We start from the raw sequence: 23,840 nt of genomic DNA on the forward strand, positions 1-23,840 counted from the left end.
TACTACTACTAAGTCGCTTTAGTTGTGTCCGACTCTGTGCGACCCCACAGACGGCAGCCCACCAGGCTCCGCTGTCCCTGGGATTCTCCAGGCAAGAACACCGGAGTGGGTTGCCATTTCCTTCTCCAATGCATGAAAGTGAAAAGTGAAAATGAAGTCTCTCAGTTGTGTCCGACTCTTCGCGACCCAATGTACTGCAGCCTACCAGGCTCCTCCGTCCATGGGATTTTCCAGGCTAGAGTACTGGTGTGGGTTGAGAGTGTTTAAATGATAGGAATTAGAAGCTGCTAGTCTATTAGGCGGAGAAGGCAATGGCACCCCACTCTAGTACTCTTGCCTGGAAAATCCCATGGATGGAGGAGCCTGGTAGGCTGCAGTCCATGGGGTCGCTAAGAGTCGGACATGACTGAGCGATTTCACTTTCACTTTTCACTTTCATGCATTGGAGAAGGAAATGGCAACCCACTCCAGTGTTCTTGCCTGGAGAATCCCAGGGACGGGGGAGCCTGGTGGGCTGCCATCTATGGGGTTGCACAGAGTCTGACACGACTGAAGTGACTTAGCAGCAGTCTATTAGGACCCAGGTTCTGAAAAAGTACAGGATCATTCACACCAGACTGTTTTGGTCACAGGGTTACAGTTAAGCAACATGAGAACAAAGGGTAGAAGGAGAAAAGGAAAAAATGACTTTGTTACTGCAGAGATATGCACAGAGTTCCAATGACATTTTGTGGTAAATATGTGGAACAGATTTTACACCGATTTTACAGCACCAACCAATAGGGCCACAGAACATAGAGGTTAACTGTATTGCTATAAGTCACGCAGATCTGAGTTTGAATCACACCTCTTGAAAGTTTACTGCTGCAAGTTGGGATTTCTGACCTCCAGAGGAGAGGATTTTGATCAGGGGTCAGAGAGGAGGCTTGACTACTTGTAGCTTTTTGTGTAGCAAAGTTTTATTAAAGTATAACAGAGACAGGGAAAGCTTCAGACATAGACATCAGAGAGGGACAAAAAGAGTGTCCCCTTGCTAGTTTTTAGGAGGCACTTTGTGTCTGTGAGAGAGCTTCTAATAAGATAAAAGAAACACCTCAAGGCTGAGGGAGTTTCACCAAGCCCTTCTCCCACGATATGCATTTCTGAGGTAGGATGGCATGAGGTGTATCATCCCCTGGCCACAAAATAATTGACATGAATACTGGTTTATTGAACTATTATCAGCCCAAGGTTTGAGAAAAGAAAAAAAGAAAAGGTAGTCTTAGGCAGTACCAGTTTCATCAACAGAGAAGGAAAAAAAAAGTGTCTGGCACTTGGGGACCTCTGGCCTTCCTACCTGCTACCCACTCACTCTGACACTTACCAATTGTGTAATTTGGGGGAAATTATTTTACCTCTGAACCTAGACTTCTTCCACTTTAAAATAGCAATAATACCTCATAGAGTCATGGTGGGTATTAAATGTGGCAATTTATTGAACAAAATGGTTGAATTTCCTCTTCATGAAGTGGGAAATGCATGCATGCTAAGTAGCCACAGTCATGTCTGATTCTGTGACTCCGTGGACTGTAGTCCACCAGGCTCCTTTGTCCATAGGATTCTCCTGGCAAGAATACTAGAGTGGGTTACTATGTCCTCCTCAAGGGCATCTTCGAAACCTAGGGATCAAACCCTAGTCTCATGGTCTCTTGCATTGACAGGGGTTTTCTTTACCACTATAAGTAGGTAAAGGCAAACAATAAAGAAGATTTAGAAATAGATTTGACCCTTGAACAATGTAGAGGTTAGGGAGCTGACCCTCTGTGCAGTGGAAAATCCTTATATACTTATAGTCAATTCTCCATATAAATGTTTCAGTATGTATCAATGGATTCAGCCAAATGTGAATTGTGTAGTGCCGTAATTTTGTACTTTTGAAAAAAATACACTTATAAGTGGACCTGCACAACTTAAATTCATGTTGTTCAAGGCTCAATTGTATATAATATCAGGTAGTGAAAAGTGTTATGAAGAAAATTATGTGAAAAACAGCATGTAAAATATTGACATGCTATCTGACATGAGTAAGAATTGAGTGAACAGTAAGCATCATCTCATTAAGCTCCCCAAATCAGCGACTCATCTCCATTTTAAAGATAACAGAACGAGGCCAGTGAATTAAATAGCTTGCTTAAGTCACAGCTTGTAAGTTCCAATCTCCAAATCCACGCTTGGTTACAAATACAAATGGCCATATTTTTTTCTATTCTGCCTTTGCTTGTCTTTGATTCTAGATTATAAAACCATAAAAGGTCAACTTTGAAAATAATTTTAAGAAGTTTGCAATCCAGCGTTTGAGTTTTTGTCATTGATTTTAAGAAATGGAACTCAATTTGTGAAATAGATTAAAAAAAGCATTGATTCTCTGGTTTAAGTAGATCAGGAGAGTCGATCAGACCTAACAATGCCCATAATTCTACCTTGTCAGTCTCCTATCATTCCTTGAGATGCCATTCATAATAATTCACGGTCTCCGACTCTTCCAACTTTGCCTGATTCAGTCTTCAATATTTATAGATGTAAGAATGGCAGTTTAAAATGGTATACATACCCACTCAGAGTTATAGTCTAGAGTGAACAGCAAAAATGAATGTCTAATAAGGCATCAGAGGAAAGGAGAGGGCTCAGACCACAAATGAATGCCATCAGTCAGCCTCAGAAATTGTATTAAGTAGTCACCATTTAGGTAAATGGCTCCATCTTTGCAACCAAAGATGGAGAAGCTCTATACAGTCAGCAAAAAAAAAGACCGGGAGCTGACTGTGGCTCAGATCATGAATTCCTTATTGCCAAATTCAGACTTAAATTGAAGAAAATAGGGAAAACCACTAGACCATTTAGGTATGACCTAAATCAAATCTCTTATGATTATACAGAGGAAATGAGAAATAGATTTAAGGGACTAGATCTGATAGACAGAGTGTCTGATGAACTATGGATGGAGGTTCATGACATTGTACAGGAGACAGGGATCAAGACCATCCCCATGGAAAAGAAATGCAAAAAAGCAAAATGGCTGTCTGGGGAGGCCTTACAAATAGCTGTGGAAAGAAGAGAAGTGAAAAGCAAAGGAGAAAAGGAAAGATATAAGCATCTGAATGCAGAGTTCCAAAGAATCGCAAGAAGAGATAAAAAAAGCCTTCTTCAGCAAGCAATGCAAAGAAATAGAGGAAAACAACAGAATGGGAAAGACTAGAGATCTCTTCAAGAAAATTAGAGATACCAAGGGAACATTTCATGCAAAGATGGGCTCGATAAAGGACAGAAATGGTATGGACCTAACAGAAGCAGAAGATATTAAGAAGAGATGGCAAGAATACACAGAAGAACTGTACAAAAAAGATCTTCACGACCAAGATAATCATGATGGTGTGATCACTCACCTAGAGCCAGACATCCTGGAATGTGAAGTCAAGTGGGCCTTAGAAAGAAAGCATCACTATGAACAAAGCTAGTGGAGGTGATGGAATTCCAGTTGAGCTATTTCAAATCCTGAAAGATGATGCTGTGAAAGTGCTGCGCTCAATATGCCAGAAAATTTGGAAAACTCAGGAGTGGCTACAGGACTGGAAAAGGTCAGTTTTTCATTCCAATTCCAAAGAAAGGCAATGCCAAAGAATGCTCAAACTACCACTCAATTGCACTCATGTCATACGTTAGTAAAGTAATGCTCAAAACTCTCCAAGCCAGGCTTCAGCAATACGTGAACCGTGAACTTCCTGATGTTCAAGCTGGTTTGAGAAAAGGCAGAGGAAACAGAGATCAAATTGCCAACATCCGCTGGATCATCAAAAAAGTATGGGGGCTCCAGAAAAACATCTATCTCTGCTTTATTTTTACTGTGTGGATCACAATAAACTGTGAAAATTCTGAAAGAGATGGGAATACCAGACCACCTGACCTGTCTCTTGAGAAATCTGTATGTAAGTCAGGAAGCAACAGTTAGAACTGGACATGGAACAACAGACTGGTTCCAAATAGGAAAAGGAGTACTTCAAGGCTATATATTGTCACCCTGCTTATTTAACTTATATGCAGAGTACATCATGAGAAACCCTGGACTGGAAGAAACACAAGCTGGAATCAAGATTGCGTGGAGAAATATCAATAACCTCAGATATGCAGATGACACCACCCTTATGGCAGAAAGTGAAGAGGAACTAAAAAGCCTCTTGATGAAAGTGATAGAGGAGAGTGAAAAAGTTGGCTTAAAGCTCAACATTCAGAAAACGATGACCATGGCATCCGGTCCCATCATTTCATGGGAAATAGATGGGGAAACAGTGTCAGACTTTGTTTTTGGGGCTCCCAAATCACTGCAGATGGTGACTGCAACCATGAAATTAAATGACACTTACTCCTTGGAAGGAAAGTTATGACCGACCTAGATAGCATACTCAAAAGCAGAGACATTACTTTGCCAACAAGTTTTGTCTAGTCAAGGCTATGGTTTTTCCCGTGGTCATGTATTGATGTGAGAGTTGGACTGTGAAGAAAGCCGAGCGCAGAAGAATTGATGCTTTTGAACTGTGGTGTTGGAGAAGACTCTTGAGAGTCCCTTGGACTGCAAGGAGATCCAACCAGTCCATTCTGAAGGAGATCAGCCGTGGGATTTCTTTGGAAGGACTGATGCTAATGTTGAAACTCCAACACTTTGGCGACCTCATGCGAAGAGTTGACTCATTGGAAAAGACTTTGATACTGAGAGAGATTGGGGGCAGGAGGAGAAGGGGACAACAGGGGATGAGATGGCTGGATGGCATCACCAACTCGATGAACGTGAGTTTGAGAGAACTCTGGAAGTTGTTGATGGACAGGGATGCCTGGCGTGCTGTAATTCATGGGGTTGCAAAGAGTCGGACTCAATTGAGTGACTGAAGTTAACTGATTTAGGTAAAAAAAATTGCTTAATTGATGCACAACTGATATTAGCAACCACTATGTTATACACGTATACAGTATGGTTAAGTGGATCCTACACAAAATCTGACACACAATTTGGATTGATCCATATAATCCACAGTGGACTCCTGTAATCTGACTCTGTAATTCAAGAGGAAGAAGTGGTATCCAGTGTTCAGTCCAATCATAAACTATCTTTCCTATTGCACAGGTTTTTCTGAGGATCAAGTTAAATAATCAATGTGGGAAATGATTTGACTTGAAATATTATTGCTATTATTGATACCATTATTCTATGCCAGGAGCCGGCGTGAGGACCTCCACCCATGGCAAAGGTCATGAGGAAGAAGGCTCAACATATGCAAAGGCGGGATCGAGCCTCAGGAGTCCCCCTGGAAATTCTCAAACATCTACCCCCAAAACCAGAGTCTGCCTACTTTATTACTTTGTGCTCTCACCTACACCTCTGACTTTACGAGGGGCTGTCCCCCACCACCTCTTTCAGAGAAGGAGTTAACTTAGAGCTCCAGTTAATAATAATTTCTGGGCGTGATAGGAGTGTTTCAACCTACAAACTCCTCTGAACGTTCTCTAGCCTGCCTGACAGGCTTGTCCAGCCACATGTGATTGCTCACAGCCTCCCAACCGTGAGAGGTGTGAGATGCTTTAAACCTTCTAAAAACAGGTTCTTTAGAGAAGTTAGAAAACCATTAGCATAAGTATAGTGGGCTGATTAGAAATTGTATTGGTGAAGGGTTTTTCATTTGTTGAGCCAATGTTTACTGCTAAGTCTCCACATCCACTGCCCTTATACACATTAATGAATATATAGAATAAATAAGTATTAACCTTTGATATTAATCACATTAGACCTTAGGCTAAGCAAATTATTTCCTTAATTAAAACCCACTACACCCTCACCCTATAGGAATGTAACTTTATCTGGTACCTTCGGAAGGTGGCATCTGTTTTAAGAATAATCACCCCTGGAGAAATAATTGTTGACTGACCGCTGTCACAAGGAGAGGGTCATAAATCATCAGCAGGCTCCCCTGGCCAGAAGATGATGTAACACCCCTAAGACCTCTGTATACATTTGTATGAAGCACCTGGCTTTAATAAAAGTCAGAACTGCTGACCCCGCGTGACTTTTGTATAACATCTCAGTGTATAAAAACAGACCCTGGACAAATAAAAAATGGGATCAATTCCTTGAAATACTGGTCTCCTCATGTCATTCTTTATCTCAAACTCTGGCTGAGTTTCCATCTGGAGCGCAGAGCCTGCCAAGCTTACTAAATTTGCCTGGGCTTCTAAGATCTGACCGGTGAGGCCTCAGTGTCTCCTCTCCTTCAGGAGAATGGAAGGATGCCTGCGGCCTACATAAGTGGTGCAAACTTCTTGTCTTGAAGTTTTATTGGTTTCGTAAACCAAGCTACTCAGTCTCTTTTCTCTACTGAATTTTCCTGCTGAGCTATCCTCATTCTATTACTCTTTATATCTCTAATTAATATCTAATTAAAGCCAGTGTATTCGCCAACGCCATCTCCCCTTCGAACTCCCTGGATCAGCTAGGGCTGGACCTCGGCAGGTCTAGGTTATGATTTCAACCTTACAGAATTCTTAGCTTGACATGACTCTTAAGAGTTTTAGTAATTACACCCCACAGGCTCTAGAAAGTCTTTCCATACAGATATATACCTGATTATCATTATCAGCATTCTCAGTCAAAGATTCACTTTGTAACCAACAAATGGACTTGCCAAACTCATTTTAGTTGTGATTGGCATGAAAATCTCCCTATCTTGTCTGAGTTAAGTCAATTAAGTCACATTTATTAAGCACTCATTTTGCAGAACTCATTGTGGAACAAAAGGAATTAAGTAACTAAAAGAGGTCTGGGAAGGATGGGGTTATGAGCCAAAACCAAGAAGAAGTTTAACTGGAATATAGATATAAGTTTATGCACTTGTGTCTAGCAACAAAAATAAGCAACAACCAAAAAAAAATCCAATCACTAGAAACAATGGTCCCAAAGAAAGGAGATGAGACTTAGCAATGGCATCCGTAACCAAGCTTAAGGAATGTATCCAACTGCCATCTCAGTATTAATAGAAAGAGGTGGCTAACAGAAGAAATGGCAATAGAGGCTGTATAAAGAGAAATATTAATCAGATAAGGTCTGAACATTCGTGGTACTCAATCTAGCAAATATTAGGCAATATACATTTATTTGAAAGATTGAATAAAGTAATCTAAAAATCACTTATTTATATTATAGGGATTCTATAAGGAAGTTCTTTCTGTGAGTTGGTAGTAAGAGTTATGTTGTTGTTGTTGTTTTAAGTCTATATGCAAGCACACTTGAGAAATTCCAAGCTAAAGAAAATTAAAAAGCTTTCTTTGAAGACTTCTTGTTTTCTAATATGTAAATTGCATTGTGACTCTCCATTATGGAATTATAGATGCAGTGTTTCTTAAACTTATTTTACCATAGAAAAATTTATCTGTAGAACATTTTATGTGACCAGTGTTCGGTAAAAATGAACTTCAGAAAATATTGATCTAGAGCCAAAAGTATGATACTCTATCTGTTCAGACTCTAGGCCTCATCTTTTAACAGGGAAATAGGTGTATGGCAATATATCCACATGGTGGCCACTGGGATGTAAGGAGGTAAGAAACCAATTCCTTGTAGAAAGCTCAGGAGCATTTGGTTTCTGTCTTCTGAGCTCTGAAGGCCCAATACCTCACAGAGGGTCCAAGCTTGGATGTATAAATATAAGCATCATAGAGACAATTTCCTGCTTGGAAAAAAAATGAGAATTTTCTAAAAGAGATGGCCTCTTGATAGCAAGTGATCTCCCCCATCACAGGATGTTTCTAAGCTGAGTACTCAGTACCAATTGATAAAGTTCCAAGACTCAGATGTTTGGGGAAAAGAAGGGAGGTCTTTACAATTTGACCCAACACAGAGAGTCCATGTTTCCAAATGAAACTGAAATTGGCATCAGGAGGGGGGGACAAATTTAAAGACTCTGCAAAGCAATGGTTATCCAACTGATCATACCTTAGAATCATCTGCAGGGCTTGTTAAAACAGATTTATGACTTCCATTCCCACTCAAGAAAAAGTAATCACCCAAGTCCTCTCTCTTACAACTTAAAAAAAAATGGGTATAACAAACAAACCTAGAGAGACTGAAAAATAGAAAGAATAAGGCAAACTACCTAGGGACTTCAGGACTTGAGAAATAAAGTTATGGGAAGCTCCCTGTGTTTTCTTTTAGGCTTTCATATATCACTGTGGGATACCATGAAAAGTGTGCAACCTGGAACATACAAGAGGCACATACCAAAAAAAGGCTACATGAAAATTTTACTTGCTGAAGCCACAGGAGTGGAATAAATATGGCACAGAAGAACAGAAAAAAATTAAACATATTATCAGCTCTATTTCAACAAAACACCAAAATAAAACTTTTTCCACACACTACTTTGCCGGGAGCCGGCATATTGCATATTGAGTGCATATTGCATATTGAGTGCAGCACTTTGCACAGCATCATCTTTCAGGATCTGGAATAGCTCAACTGGAATTCTATCACTGCCAGGAGCCAGTGTGAGGCACTCCGCCCATGACAACGGTCATGAGGAAGGAGGCTCGGCATACGCAAAGGTGGGATTGAGCCTCAGGAGTCCCCCTGGAAATTCTCGAGCATCTACCCCCCAAACTTGAGTCTGCCTACTTTCTGCTTTGTGCTTTCACCTACACCTCTGACTTTACGGGGGCTGTCTCACACTACCTCTCTCTGAAAAAAGAGTTAGCTTACAGCTCCAGTTAATAATTCCTGGGTGTGACAGTGTTTCAACCTAGACACTCCTTTGGAAATCCTCTAGCCTGCCTGAATAGGTTTTTCCGGCCACATGTGATTGTTCAGAGCCTCCCAACTGTGAGAGGCAGGAGATATTCTAAACTGCCTAAACACGGATTGCTTTGAGTAGTTAAAAGATTGATTAGAAATTGTATTGGTGAAGGGTTTTTCACTTGTTCGGCCAATGTTTGCTGCTAAGTCTCCATACTCCTTACCTACTGTGTCCTTGGCAGTGTATTGATTGATATAATGGGTGTATAGAAATGTAAGTAGTAACCTCAATGTTTGTAACCTTGGACCCTTGAGATAATTCTTTTCTTGATTGAGCCCACCTCACCTTTGCCCTATAGGAATGCAGCTTTGTCCAATGCTTTTTTGGAGGCTGGTGCCTGACTTTGGAATAATCACCTTTAGAGAAAAATAAGTTTCTTAAAATGTTAACAGGCCTCCTGGCCAGAAGATGATGTCAATCACCTGAACTTTTGCCTATGATAAGTTTGAAAGCCTGGCTTCAATTAGAACCAGGAACTACTGTCCTTGCATGACTCCAACCCCTTCCCCCATTATCCTCTATGCATAACTTAAGGTATAAAAACTACTTTGGAAAATAAAGTGCAGGCCTTGTTCACTGAAACTTGGTCTCCCCATGTCGCTCTCTCTCTCAAATCCTGGCTGAGTCTCCATCTGGAGCGCGGAACCCGCAATGCTTGCTAATTATGCCTGGGCTTCTAAGATCCGACCGGGGAGGCCTCAGTGTCTCCTCTCCTTCGGGAGAACGGAAGGACGCCTGCAGCCTACGTAAGTGGTGCAAACTTCTTGTCTTGAAGTTTTATTGGTCTCCCGCGTAAATCAAGCTACTCAGCCTCTTTTCTGCACTGAATTTTCCTACTGAGCTATCCTCATTCTATTACTCTTTATATCCTTAATTAACGTTTAATTAAGCAGTTGTTTCCTGATCCTCGCCTACGCCATCTCTTCTTCGAATATCCTGGATCAGCCAGGGCTGGACCCTGGCACTACTTCCCATACATTTTCAGAAAGACCAATTATGGATCCTAAACTCACCCAGTAGCAAAGAAACAGGATAAAGTGGTGCAAGGCAGTGCTAGCCAGCACTAGACTTTTTCTGCTAATGTAAAATGAGCAAGGCTTAGCTGGAAGCTGAACTTCTTCCACCTCTGTTTAGCACTCTACTTTTGCAGAGATGGTGTCAACAGTGTGTGTGTGTGTGCACACGTGTGCATGGTGGGGAGTGTTGCTGAATTTCAGTCCACATTGTGCAACAGTAAAATGGAGTAAAGTGGTGCAAGGAAGTTCTGGTCAGCACTTACTCTCCACTCCTGCCCTAGTATCAACAGGATTCAGGCAGATACTGAGCTTCCAAGTTTACCAGACATCAACAGGGCAAAAGGAGGCAATAAGAAATACAGAGAGGTGATACTTATTGACACTCTTATTCCTTCTAGCCCCATATCAGCAGGGACCAGAGCGTTCTTGAACTATCACCTCCACCTGCAAGGAAGAGTAATGTGGTGTTAAGAAGTGATTTTCAGTATGCCACTTTCTGCACACGCATCTCAGTATCACTTGGGCAAAACAGGGAGCTAGTATTACACTCTTAAAAACCTAGAAAGCATATGAAAAAGCAGAGATATCACTTTTCTTACAAAGGTTCATATAGTCAAAGTTATGGTTTCTCTAGTAGTCATGTACAGAGGTGAAAGTTGGACTATAAAGTAGGCTGAGTACCAAAGAATTGATGGTATCAAACTGTGGTGCTGGAGAAGATTCTTGAGAGTCCCTTGGAGAGCAGGAGACCAAACCATTCAGTATTAAAGGAAATAACCCCTGGATACTCGTTGGAAGGACTGATGCCAAAGTTGAAGCTTTGGCCACCTGATGCAAAGAGCCAACTCATTGGGAAAAAAAAAACCTGATTCTGGAAAGATTGAGAGCAGGAGGAGAAGGGGACAACAGAGGATGATATGGTTGGATGGCCTCATTGGCTCAATGGACATGAGTTTGAGCAAACTCAGGGAGATAGTGAAGGACAGGGAAGCCTGGCATACTACAATCCATGGGGTCACAAAGAGCAGGACACAATTGAAAGACTGAACAATAACAATATTACACTCCAAATCACTGGTAATGAAGCAGAAAAAAACAGTGCAATATGGTGATAGTTCACTTTGCTTTCCTCTATGACCATCCTCTCCCCTCCACATCAGTGTGGCCTAATTGGGAGCTGAACTTCCATCTCTCACACATAAATAATGAGTACTATGAGTTAGTGCTCTGCTGAGAGTATAATCAAGGCCAAGAAGGAGACTGAACTTCAGCCAACACCTGCTGACAGTGAGTGGGGCAAGGTAGTGAGAGTCCAAGTTTTGCATTTGCCAGGGTGATAGCAGTGAGTCCAGCAGAAACTTAACCATTCACTTGCACCTGTTTCTATGCATTATACATAAAAGGTGAATTTCTGGAAATAGAAAAGATGATTAAATAGAATTCAGAGTCCCATAATAAAACAACCTAAAAGTTCAGGATATAATGAAAAATCACTTGTTGTACCAAGAACTTGGAAAATCTCAAATTGAAAAAGACTTCATAATTAATTTGATGAAACTGGTATTACCCATATACATAAAAGAAAGTGTAGACTTATAAATATAGAGGCAAAATTACTCAACAAAAGTGTAGTACATTGAATCCAGAAATGTATAAAAAGGATTATGCTGTATGATCAAATGGGATTTATGCCAGGGATGCAAGGTTGTTTTAAGATCTAAATATAAGTTAATGTAATATACCACAAAAAATAGACTTCTCTGGTGGTTCACTGGTAGAGTTGGCCTGCCAATGCAGAAGACATGGGTTCAATCCCTGGGTCGAGAAGATCCCTTGGAGAAGTAGCAACCCACTCCAATATCCTCACCCGGGAAGTCCCATAGACAGAAGAGTTGGAAGGGCTATAGTCCATAGAGTTGCAAAAGAGTTGGACAGGACTTAGCAACTAAACAACAACAAATCACAAAAATAGACTAAAAGACAAAAATAATGCTCAGAGAAAATACACAAATAACATTTGACAAAATACAACACTGTAACATGATAAAAGAACTCAACGAAATAGAAAACTTTCTCTACTCAATAAAGTGAATCTAAAAAAAAAAAAAAAAAAAACACCTCACAACCTACATCATACTTAATTGTAAAAGAATGAAAATCCCCTGCCCTTAGCTTAGGAAAAATATATGTATGTTCACACTTGCTGTTTCTATTAAACATTAAGCTAGAGCTTTTCTTCAGGACAGTTAGGCAAGAAAAAGAAAGGCATAAAAATTGGAAAGGGAGAAATAAAACAATTTCTAGTCACAGACATAATCTTTTATGTAGAAAATGGTAATGAATCAATTAAAATCTATTAAAACTAATAAAAAGTTCAAGCAAATTGTAGTACACAAGATCAATATACAAAAATTCATTGTATTTTGGGATTTTTTGTAGTTCCATACAAATTTTAGGTTTATTCTATTTCTGTTAAAAGTTCCATTGGAATTTCAATTAGGATAGCATTCAATCTGTAGGTTGCTTTAGGTATTTTTTTAAAATTTTATTTTATTTTTAAACTTTACATAATCATATTAGTTTTGCCAAATATCAAAATGAATCTGCCACAGGTATACATGTGTTCCCCATCCTGAACCCTCCTCCCTTCTCCCTCCCCATACCATCCCTCTGGGTCGTCCCAGTGCACCAGCCCCAAGCATCCAGTATCGTGCATCGAACCTGGACTGGTAACTCGTTTCATATATGATATTTTACATGTTTCAATGCCATTCTCCCAAATCTTCCCACCCTCTCCCTCTCCCACAGAGTCCATAAGACTGTTCTATACATCAGTGTCTCTTTTGCTGTCTCGTACACAGGGTTATTGTTACCATCTTTCTAAATTCCATATATATGCGCTAGTATACTGTATTGGTGTTTTTCTTTCTGGCTTACTTCACTCTGTATAATAGGCTCCAGTTTCATCCACCTCATTAGAACTGATTCAAATGTATTCTTTTTAATGGCTGAGTAATACTCCATTGTGTATATGTACCATAGCTTTCTTATTTTGACAATAATAATTCTTCCAATCCATGAGCATAGAGTGTCTTCCATTATTTTTGTCTTCAGTTTTTTCATCATTGTCTTATAGTGTTCAGGTCTTTTATCTCCTCCTTTACATTTATTCCTAGATATTTCATTCTTTTTGATGAATTTGTAAACAGGATTGTTTTATTCATTTCTCTTTCTAGTAGTTTGTCATTAGTGTATAAGGAAAAAAAATTTAGGTTGATTCTGTATCTTGCTTTTACTGAATTTGTTTATTAAATCTAACATTTTATTTGATGGCATCTTTGGGGTTTCCTGTGTGAAATACCATGTCATTTGGAAATAGTGACAGTTTTACTTTTTTTTATTGAAATAAGAATATATTTCTTCTTATTAATTGCTCTGCTTAGAACTTCTAATAGTATGTTGAATAAAAGTGGCAAGAGTGGGACTACTTACAGTTATTGATTTTAGATTAAAAAGATTTCAGCATTTCACCATTGAATATGATGTTAGCTGTGGACTTGTCATATATGATCTTTATTATGTTGAGGTAGGTTCCCTCTATGCACAGTTTCTGGAGAGTTTTTGTCATAAATGGATGTTGAATATTATCAAGTACTTGTTCAGCATCTATTGAGATGACCATATATGATTTTTGTCTTTAAATTTGTTAAGATGGTACATCACATTGACTGATTTGTGGATATTGATCCATAAGTGCATCCCTAGAATAAATTCCACATAATCATAGAGTGTGATCCTTTGAATGCATTACTAAATTTGGTTTGCTAATATTTTGTTGATATTTTTGAATCTATATTTATCAGGGATATTGGCTTGAAATATTTAGTTTTTTGGGTGTGTGTTTGGTGTCTTGTATAGTTTTATATCGAGGTAATATGAGTTTAGAAGTGTTCTGTCTTTGAAAGAGCTTCATAAGTGTTCATAAGCATTAATTCTGTTCTAAATGTTGGGTAGAATTTATTAGTAAATCCACGTTGTCCTGCATGTTTGCTTATTGAGAGGTTTTTTTTATTACATATTCAATATCTTTACTAGCAATCAGTTTGATCAAATGTTCTATTTTTCTTCATGATACAATTTTGGTAGGTGTATGCTTCTAGGAAAGTATCTATTTCTTCCAGGTTGTCAAATTTGCTGGCAAATATTGGTTCACAATACTCTCTTATTTCTTTTATGATTGTTGCTATTTCCTTACTTCTACTATTTTTTAACAAAATAATAGTTGATTCACAATACTGTGTTAGATTCAGGTATATAGCACATGATTTGTTTTGAGGTGCTTTTTGCAAATTACATTCCATAATTGCTAATTATAAAATATTGGATATAATTCCTTGTTCTATACAGTAAATTATTTTTGCTTATTTATTTTATGTATAGTAGTTTGTATCTATTAATCTCATATTCTTAATTTGTCCCTCCATCTTTCCTGTTCCATTTGGTAGCCATAAGTTTATTTTCTATGTCTGTGACTCTGTTTCTATCTTGCACATAGATTCATTTGTATTATTTTTTAGATTCCACATATAAATGATATCATATAGTATTTGTCTTTCTCTGTCTTTTTTCACTAAGCATAATCTTCTCTAGGCCCATCTGTGTTGCTATGAATTGCAATATTTCATAATTATCTGCACAAATCTTTTCAAATGAGAGTTTTCTTTTTTTCCGGATATTCCTAGAGTGGGATTGTCACACAGCAGTTATATTTTTAAGAAACCTCTATACTGTGTTTTATAATGTGTGCACCAATTTACATTCATACCAACAAGGTAGGAGTGTTCCCTTTTCTCCACATTCTCTTTAGCATTTATTGTTTGTAACCTTTCAAAGATTTTATTTTGTATTGTAGTATAACTGATTAAAATATAATGTTGTGATAGTTTCAGGTGAACAGTGAAGGGACTCAACCATATATATTATACATGTATTCATTCACCCCCAAACTCCCCTCCCATCCAAAATGCCACATAACATTGTGCAGTGTTCCATGTGCTATACAGTAGGTCCTTGTTGGCTATCCATTTTATTTTTTTTAATTATTTTTTATAGATTTTTTAAATTTAAATTTTATTTTTAACTTTACAATATTGCATTGGTGTTGCCATATATCAACATGAATCCACCACAGGCATACACGTATTCCCCATCCTGAACCCTCCTCCTTCCTCCCTCCCCATACCATCCCTCTGGGTCGTCCCAGTGCACCAGCCCCAAGCATCCAGTATCATGCATCGAACCTGGACTGGTGACTTGGTTCATATATGATATTATACATGTTTCAATGCCATTCTCCCAAATCATCCCACCCTCTCCCTCTCCCTCAGAGTCCAAAAGACTGTTCTATAGATCTGTGTCTCTTTTGATGTCTCGCATACAGGGTTATTGTTACCATCATTCTAAATTCCATATATATGCATTAGTATAATGTATTGGTGTTTTTCTTTCTGGCTTACTTCACTCTGTATACTAGGCTCCAGTTTCATCCACCTCATTAGAACTGATTCAAATGTATTCTTTTTAATGGCTGAGTAATACTCCATTGTGTATATGTACCACTGCTTTCTTATCCATTCATCTGCTGATGGACATCTAGGTTGCTTTCATGTCCTGCCTATTATAAACAGTGCTGCGATGCACATTGGGGTACACGTGTCTCTTTCCCTTCTGGTTTCCTCAGTGTGTATGCCCAGCAGTGGGATTGCTGGGTCATAAAGCAGTTCTATTTGCAGTTTTTTAAGGAATCTCTACACTCTTCTCCATAGTGGCTGTACTAGTTTGCATTCCCACCAAGAGTGTAAGAGGGTTCCCTTTTCTCCACACCCTCTCCAGCATTTATTGCTTGTAAACTTTTGGACCGCAGCCATTCTGACTGGCATGAAATGGTACCTCATAGTGGTTTTGATTTGCATTTCTCTGATAATGAGCGATGTTGAGCATCTTTTCATGTGTTTGTTAGCCATCCATATGTCTTCTTTGGAGAAATGTCTATTTAGTTCTTTGGCCCATTTTTTGATTGGGTCATTTATTTTTCTGGAATTGATCTGTAGGAGTTGCTTGTATATTTTTGAGATTAGTTGTTTGTCTGTTGCTTCATTTGCTATTATTTTCTCCCATTCTGAAGGCTGTCTTTTCACCTTGCTTATAGTTTCCTTTGTTATGCAGAAGTTTTTAAGTTTAATTAGGTCCCATTTGTTTATTTTTGCTTTTTTTTCCAATATTCTGGGGGGTGGGTCATAGAGGATCCTGCTGTGATGTATGTCGGAGAGTGTTTTGCCTATGTTCTCCTCTAAGAGTTTTATAGTTTCCGGTCTTACAGTTAGATCTTTAATCCATTTTGAGTTTATTTTTGTGTATGGTGTTAGAAAGTGCTCTAGTTTCAGTCTTTTGCAAGTGGTTGACCAGTTTTCCCAGCACCACTTGTTAAAGAGATTGTCTTTATTATTTTTTTTAATTTTATTTTATTTTTAAACTTTACATAACTGTATTAGTTTTGCCAAATATCAAAATGAATCTGCCACAGGTATACATGTGTTCCCCATCCTGAACCCTCCTCCCTCCCCATTCCATCCCTCTGGGTCGTCACAGTGCACCAGCCCTTTAATCCATTGTATATTCTTGCCTCCTTTGTCAAAGATAAGGTGTCCATAGGTGCATGGATTTCTCTCTGGGCTTTCTGTTTTGATCCATTGATCTATATTTCTGTCTTTGTGCCAGTACCATACTGTCTTGATGACTGTGGCTTTGTAGTAGAGCCTGAACTCAGGCAGGTTGATTCCTCCAGGTCCATTCTACTTTCGCAAGATTGTTTTGGCTATTCGAGGTTTTTTGTATTTCCATACAAATTGTGAAATTATTTGTTCTAGCTCTGTGAAGAATACCGTTGGTAGCTTGATAGGGATTGCATTGCATCTACAAATTGCTTTGGGCAGTATACTCATTTTCACTATATTGATTCTTCCAATCCATGAACATGGTATATTTCTCCATCTATTAGTGTCCTCTTTGATTTCTTTACCAGTGTTTTATAGTTTTCTATATATAGGTCTTTAGTTTCTTTAGGTATATGTGTTCCTAAGTATTTTATTCTTTTCGTTGCAATGGTGAATGGAATTGTTTCCTTAATTTCTCTTTCTATTTTCTCATTGTTAGTGTATAGGAATGCAAGGGATTTCTGTGTGTTGATTTTATATCCTGAAACTTTACTCTATTCCTTGATTAGTTCTAGTAATTTTCTGGTGGAGTCTTTAGGGTTTTCTATGTAGAGGACCATGTCTTCTGCAAACAGTGAGAGTTTTACTTCTTCTTTTCCAACTTGAATTCCTTTTACTTCTTTTCCTGCTCTGATTGCTGTGGCCAAAACTTCCAAAACTATGTTGAATAGTAATGGTGAAAGTGCGCATCCTTGTCTTGTTCCTGACTTTAGGGGAAATGTTTTCAATTTTTCACCATTGAGGATAATGTTTGCTGTGGGTTTGTCATATATAGCTTTTATTATCTTGAGGTATGTTCCTTCTATTCCTGCTTTCTGGAGAGTTTTTACCATAAACAGATGTTGAATTTTGTCAAAGGCTTTCTCTGCATCTATTGAGATAATCATATGGTTTTTATTTTTTCAATTTGTTAATGTGGTGTATTACATTGATTGATTTGAGCATATTGAAGAATCCTTGCATCCCTTAGATAAAGCCCACTTGGTCATGAGGACATTTCACCCCAAAACAATGAATTTCACCTTTTTCTCAAGTGCACATGGAACCTTCTCCAAGATAGATCACATCCTGGGCCATAAATCTAGCCTTGGTAAATTCAAAAAAATTGAAATCATTCCTAGCATCTTTTCTGACCACAATGCAGTAAGATTAGATCTTAATTACAGGAGAAAAACTATTAAAAATTCCAACATATGGAAGCTGAACAACACGCTGCTGAATAACCAACAAATCACAGAAGAAATCAAAAAAGAAATCAAAATTTGCATAGAAACAAATGAAAATGAAAACACAACAACAGAAAACCTGTGGGACACTGTAAAAGCAGTTCTAAGGGGAAAGTTCATAGCAATACAGGCATACCTCAAGAAACAAGAAAAAAGTCAAATAAATAACCTAACTCTACACCTAAAGCAACTACAAAAGGAAGAAATGAAGAACCCCAGGGTTAGTAGAAGGAAAGAAATCTTAAAAATTAGGGCAGAAATAAATGCAAAAGAAACAAAAGAGACCATAGCAAAAATCAGCAAAGCCAAAAGCTGGTTCTTTGAACGGATAAATAAAATTGACAAACCATTAGCCAGACTCATCAAGAAACAAAGGGAGAAAAATCAAATCAATAAAATCAGAAATGAAAATGGAGAGATCACAACAGACAACACAGGAATGCAAAGGATCATAAGAGACTACTATCAGCAATTATATGCCAATAAAATGGACAACGTGGAAGAAATGGACAAATTCTTAGAAAAGTACAACTTTCCATCACAAGCACGGGAATTGAAACTGTAATCAGAAATCTTCCAGCAAACAAAAGCCCAGGTCCAGACGGCTTCACAGCTGAATTCTACCAAAAATTGAGAGAAGAGCTGACACCTATCCTACTCAAACTCTTCCAGAAAATTGCAGAGGAAGGTAAACTTCCAAACTCATTCTATGAGGCCACCATCACCCTAACACCAAAACCTAACAAAGATGCCACAAAAAAGAAAACCACAGGCCAACATCACTGATGAACATAGATGCAAAACTTCTTAACAAAATTCTAGCAATCAGAATCCAATAACACATTAAAAAGATCATATCCATTTTAAATATAGCAGTGTGTGAATGGGTAGAAGGGATAACTAGAGAGTTTGGGATGGTGATGATTATGACTGGTGTGAAGTCATACCTCATTGTGGTTTTGATTTACATTTTTCTAGTATTTATTGATGTTTTGCACTGCTTCGTGTGTCTGTTAATCATCCGCTTGTCTTCTTTGGAAGAATATTTAGATTTTCTGCCTATATTTTATTAGGTTGCTTGCTTTTTGTATTGAGTTGTATAAGTTGTTTACATATTTTGGATATTAACCTTCAGTCAATCTCATCATCTGCAAATATTTTCTCCTGTTCCATAGGTTGTCATCTTTCATTTTGTTGACAGCTTCCCTTGCTGCAAAACCATTTACATTTAATTAGGGCTCACTTGTTTGTTTGTTTGTTGCTTTTTTATTTTGCCTTAGGAGACTGGTACAAGAAAATATTGCTATGATATACATCAATGTTTTATGTTCTTCTCTAGGAATTTTATGGTTTCAGGGCTTACATTTATGTCTTTAAACCATTTTGAATTTATTTTGTATATGGTATAAGTTTATGTTTGAATATCATCCTTTGACATGTAGTTGTTTAGCTCTCCCAGCACCAATTTTGAAGATACTATCTTTTCTCCAATGTATAGTCTCGCTGCATTTTTCTCATTGATTAATTTACTACAGGTGTATGGGTTTACTTCTGTACTATTTTGTACTATTGATCAATATGTCTGCTTTTGGCCAACAGCTCAACATTTTCATTACTGTAACTTTGTAGTAGAACCTGAATTCTAAAAGGCTTATACTTCTAGCTTTTCTTTTTCTCAGGATTGATTTGGCAATTTTAGGTCTTTTGTAGCATCATATAAATTTTAGGATTATTTGGTCTACTTTTGTGAGATATGTCATGGATATTTTGATAGAGATTGCTTTAAATCTGTAGGTGGTTTTGGGTAGTATGCTTATTTTATCAGTATGAATTCTTCTAATCCAAGAACATGGGGTATCTTTCCATTTCTTTGAATCATCTTCAATGTCTTTTACTAATGTTTTATACTTTTCAGCATATAGATCTTTCACCTCCTTGGTTAATTTAATTTCTACATTTATATATACATATAATACATTGTTGTTGTTCAGTCACCCAGTCATGTCCAACTCTTTGCAACTCCATCGACTGCAGAACGCCAGGCCTCCCTGTCCCTCACCATCTCCTGAGGTTTGCCCAAGTTCATGTCCATTGCATCAGTAATGCCAACCAGCCATCTCATCATCTGATGCTATCTTCTCCTTTTGCCCTCAATCTTTCCCAGCATCAGGGACTTTTCCAATAAGTCAGCTGTTCACATCAGATGACCAAAATACTGGAGCTTCAGCTTCAACATTAGTTCTTCCAATGAGCATTCAGGGAAGATTTCCCTTAAGATTGATTGGTTTTATCTCCGTGCTGTCCAAGGGACATGTAATACATACATACATACCTATATATGACTCTTGAGACCCCATGAACTGTAACCCACCAGGTTCCTCTGTCCATGGGTTTCCCCAGACAACATTACTGGAGTGTGTTGCCATTTTCTTCTCCAGGGGATCTATCTTCCCAACCCAGGGATCCAACCTGTGGACCTGCATCTCCTGAATTTCAGGTGGATTCTTTACCACTAAGCCATCCATATACATATACATATACATATATATGTATATATATAATTGGGATTTTTAAAATTTCAGATATTTTATTATCAGTGTATAGAAACACAACAGATTGCTATATATTAATCTTGTACCTTGCTGAAATCATTTATTAGTTCTAATAGTGTTATTGTGTTATTGGGCTTCCCTGGTGGCTCAGAGGTTAAAGCATCTGCCTCCAATGCGGGAGACCCAGGTTCGATCCCTGGGTCGGGAAAAACCCCTGGAGAAGGAAATGGTAACTCACTCCAGTATTCTTGCCTGGAGAATCCCATGACAGAGGAGCCTGGCAGGCTACAGTCCACAGGGTCGCAAAGAGTTGGACACAACTGAGAGACTTCACTTCACTTCACTTCACTTCTTCAGTGTTATTGTGAAGAATTCAGAGTTTTCTACATAGAACATTATGTCATCTCCAAATATTGACAGTATTAGTTCTTCCATTTCAATTTGGATACATTTTATTTATTTTTCTTGTCTGATTACTGTGTGTAGGACTTCCAATAGTATGTTAAATAGACACGGTAAGAGTTGGCATCCTTATCTTTTTGCTGAATTCAGTAGAAAGGTTTTCAGTTTTTCACCACTGGGCATTATGTTTGCTGTGGACTTGTCATAAATGGCCTTTATTATTTTGAGATATGCTTCCTTCGTACCCACCACAATGAATATTTTTATTATGGATGGATTTTGAATTTTGCCAAATGCTTTTTCTTTGTCTATTGAGGTGATCATGTGGGTTTTGTCTTTCCTTTAGTTAATGTGAAATATCACATTGATTGATTTGCATATGTTGAACCATCTTCATGACCATTGAATGAATCCAATTTGATCATGATATATGATCCCCTTTCTATATTATTGAATTTGGGTTGCTAAAATCTGGCTGAGGATTTTTGCATCTATATTAATCAAAGATACTGGTCTATAATTTTTTTTGCAATGTTTGTTTTGGAATCAGGGTGATGATGACCTCATACAATGAATCTTGGAGTATTCTCTCTTCTTCAGTTTTCTGGAATAGTTTGAGAAGACAGGTATTAATTATTCTTTGTACATTTGGTAGAATTCTCCATTGAAGTCACTGACTTTTGTTTGCAGAGAGGATTGTTGTTGTTGTTGTTTTTAATAGGTTCTATCTTAAGGTGGTCCAAAGATGGCAGAGGAATAGGATGGGGAGACCACTTTCTTCCCTACAAATTCATCAAAAGATCATTTGAATGTTGAGCAACTTCCACAAAACAACTTCTGAACACTGGTGGAGGACACCAGGCCCCCAGAAAGGCAGCCCAGTATCTTCAAAGGAGATAGGACAAAATATAAAAGACAAAAACAGAGACAAAAGATTTAGGGATGTAGACCCGTCCTGGGGAGGGAGTCATGAAGGAGAAGTTTCCACACACTAGGAAACCCTCTCACAGGCATGTCTGTAGGGAGATTTGGAATCTCAAAGGGCAACATAAATGGGAGGGAAAAAAAACCAACAGAATACACGGCTAACCACAACCACAAATGGAGATGGAGAAGTGGCAGAGACGCTTGTGTTTGCCACCAGTGAATGGGGACTAGACAGGGAGGTGCAAGATGCATCATTGGTCCTTAGGGTAAGGACCAGACCTGAATGCCCTGAAAACAATCTGAGGGAGTTAATGTGAGATAGCAGCACAAACTGTGGGATTGCCAAAGAGACCAAAAGTAAAGACATTTCCTGCAAAAGTCTCTAACACCGTATGGTGACACCTGGCCCACTCACAAAACAAAGGATTGAGTGAATACCAAAGGAGAGCAAGCCGGCTGCCATATAGGTCCCTCTCTCCCTGGAGGCAGAGAGGCAAGCATGCAACAGTCAGAGCCAGAAGTCAAGGGGCTGCTGCAATCTAGGCCCCAGAGACTGCACTTTACACCAAACTGTGAGCAGGCTCCAAGCTGCTAATCACATCCTGGGATCCTGGAGGGTTGAAATCTGCCAAGAGTGTCACAGCCTGAGATCAGCTCCCCAGAGCAGACACACGGCACACCTGGGATGTGCTCTTGTGGTGCACCTGAGAAACCAAGAGGGCGGGACCTGGGAGGTGAATAAGATGCACCAGCCACCTGGGACAGCGCACTCACCAAGCATGCAGTCTCCTGAGCTTCTTGGACCAGGGAAAGGCACAAAACACACAGCCCATCTGGGTCTGTGCCCCTGCGGAACACCCGAGAACCTGAGTGACTTTGACCTGGGAAGTGCTTGAAATGCAGAGCCCACTTGGAACAGTACCCTCGCTGAGAAACCTGGAGCCTGAACAGTGTGGATCCAGGAAGTACAAGCTGCCTTGGGATGTGGCAAACCCAGTGTGGTACATCCACCATGAGCACTCCCCACACATGCCAGCAGTATTTGTTTTCAGTGTCCCTCCCTCTCCACAACATAACTGAACAAATGAGCCTAAATAAGTGGCCACCTTCACCCTCTTATGTCAGGGCAGAAATTAGACTCTGAAGAAACTCGTTAACTGAGGATACAAAAATAAACAAAGAAGGGGAAACCATTCTGGAAGTGACAGGTGCAGCAGAGTAAAACCCAGCAGTTTACACTGAGACTGTACCTTTAAGGGGCTCCTATAGACCTTGAGAACAAGTACAAGCCAGAAAAAGAGACTATCTGACAGTGAACTGATACCACACAGACCAAAACAGCTCCATAAAAATTCTTAGATATGTTTTTACTATTATATTTTTAATTTTCAAAAAAATTTGCATTCTTTATTACTCATCTAACTTTTATTTTTGTAGTCTGCTCTTACTTTTCAAAAAAATCCTTATTTTTTAAAAGCAAATTCCACACATACACTTAAATTTTTTGTGATTGATTTTGTTTTCTATTTTTTATGCTGTATTTCTGAGTCTAACCTCTATTCTAGGTTCTTAATATTTGCATTTTTATATTTGTCATCAATTTAGTGCCTTTAAGAATCTAATCTTCAGTATCCATTTTCACTTAGGGATTTGATTACTGGCTTGACTGCTCTCTCCCCTTTTGACACTCCTTTTTCTCCTCCTAGTCACCTCTATCTCCTTTGTCCCTCTTCTCTTCTCTACGTAACTCTGTGAATCTCTCTGGGTGTTCTGGGCTATGGAGAATTGTTTCACCATTAATCCAGGGGGGTTAGCTTCTGTGCTGTATGGATGGAGAAGACTTGAGGCTGTTGTAAGAGAAGAACCAAAAGCCAGAGGCCAAAACTTTAGAACATTAAAGAACTCCTGACTCTAGGGAACATTAACAGACAAGAGCCCACACTAAAGCCTCCATACCACACTGAAACCAAGCTCCACCCAAGAGCCAACAAGTTTCCATGCAAGACATACTACATTAATTCTTCAGCAGAACAGGAACACAACCGTGAGCATTAAATGGCTGCACAAAGCCATGCCA

At 38.8% G+C, this 23,840-nt stretch overlaps 1 non-coding gene across 1 annotated transcript; it reads left to right on the top strand.

Annotated features, from left to right (window-relative positions):
• The first annotated feature begins 20,570 nt into the window (after window positions 1–20,570).
• On the top strand, window positions 20,571–20,642 carry TRNAW-CCA (transfer RNA tryptophan (anticodon CCA)). Its single transcript has one exon. It is a non-coding gene; the product is annotated as a tRNA-Trp (tRNA).
• The last annotated feature ends 3,198 nt before the right edge of the window (window positions 20,643–23,840 follow it).

The sequence above is a fragment of the Bubalus kerabau genome, chromosome X, assembly GCF_029407905.1.
Source record: "Bubalus kerabau isolate K-KA32 ecotype Philippines breed swamp buffalo chromosome X, PCC_UOA_SB_1v2, whole genome shotgun sequence".
NCBI classification, from domain to species: domain Eukaryota; kingdom Metazoa; phylum Chordata; class Mammalia; order Artiodactyla; family Bovidae; genus Bubalus; species Bubalus kerabau.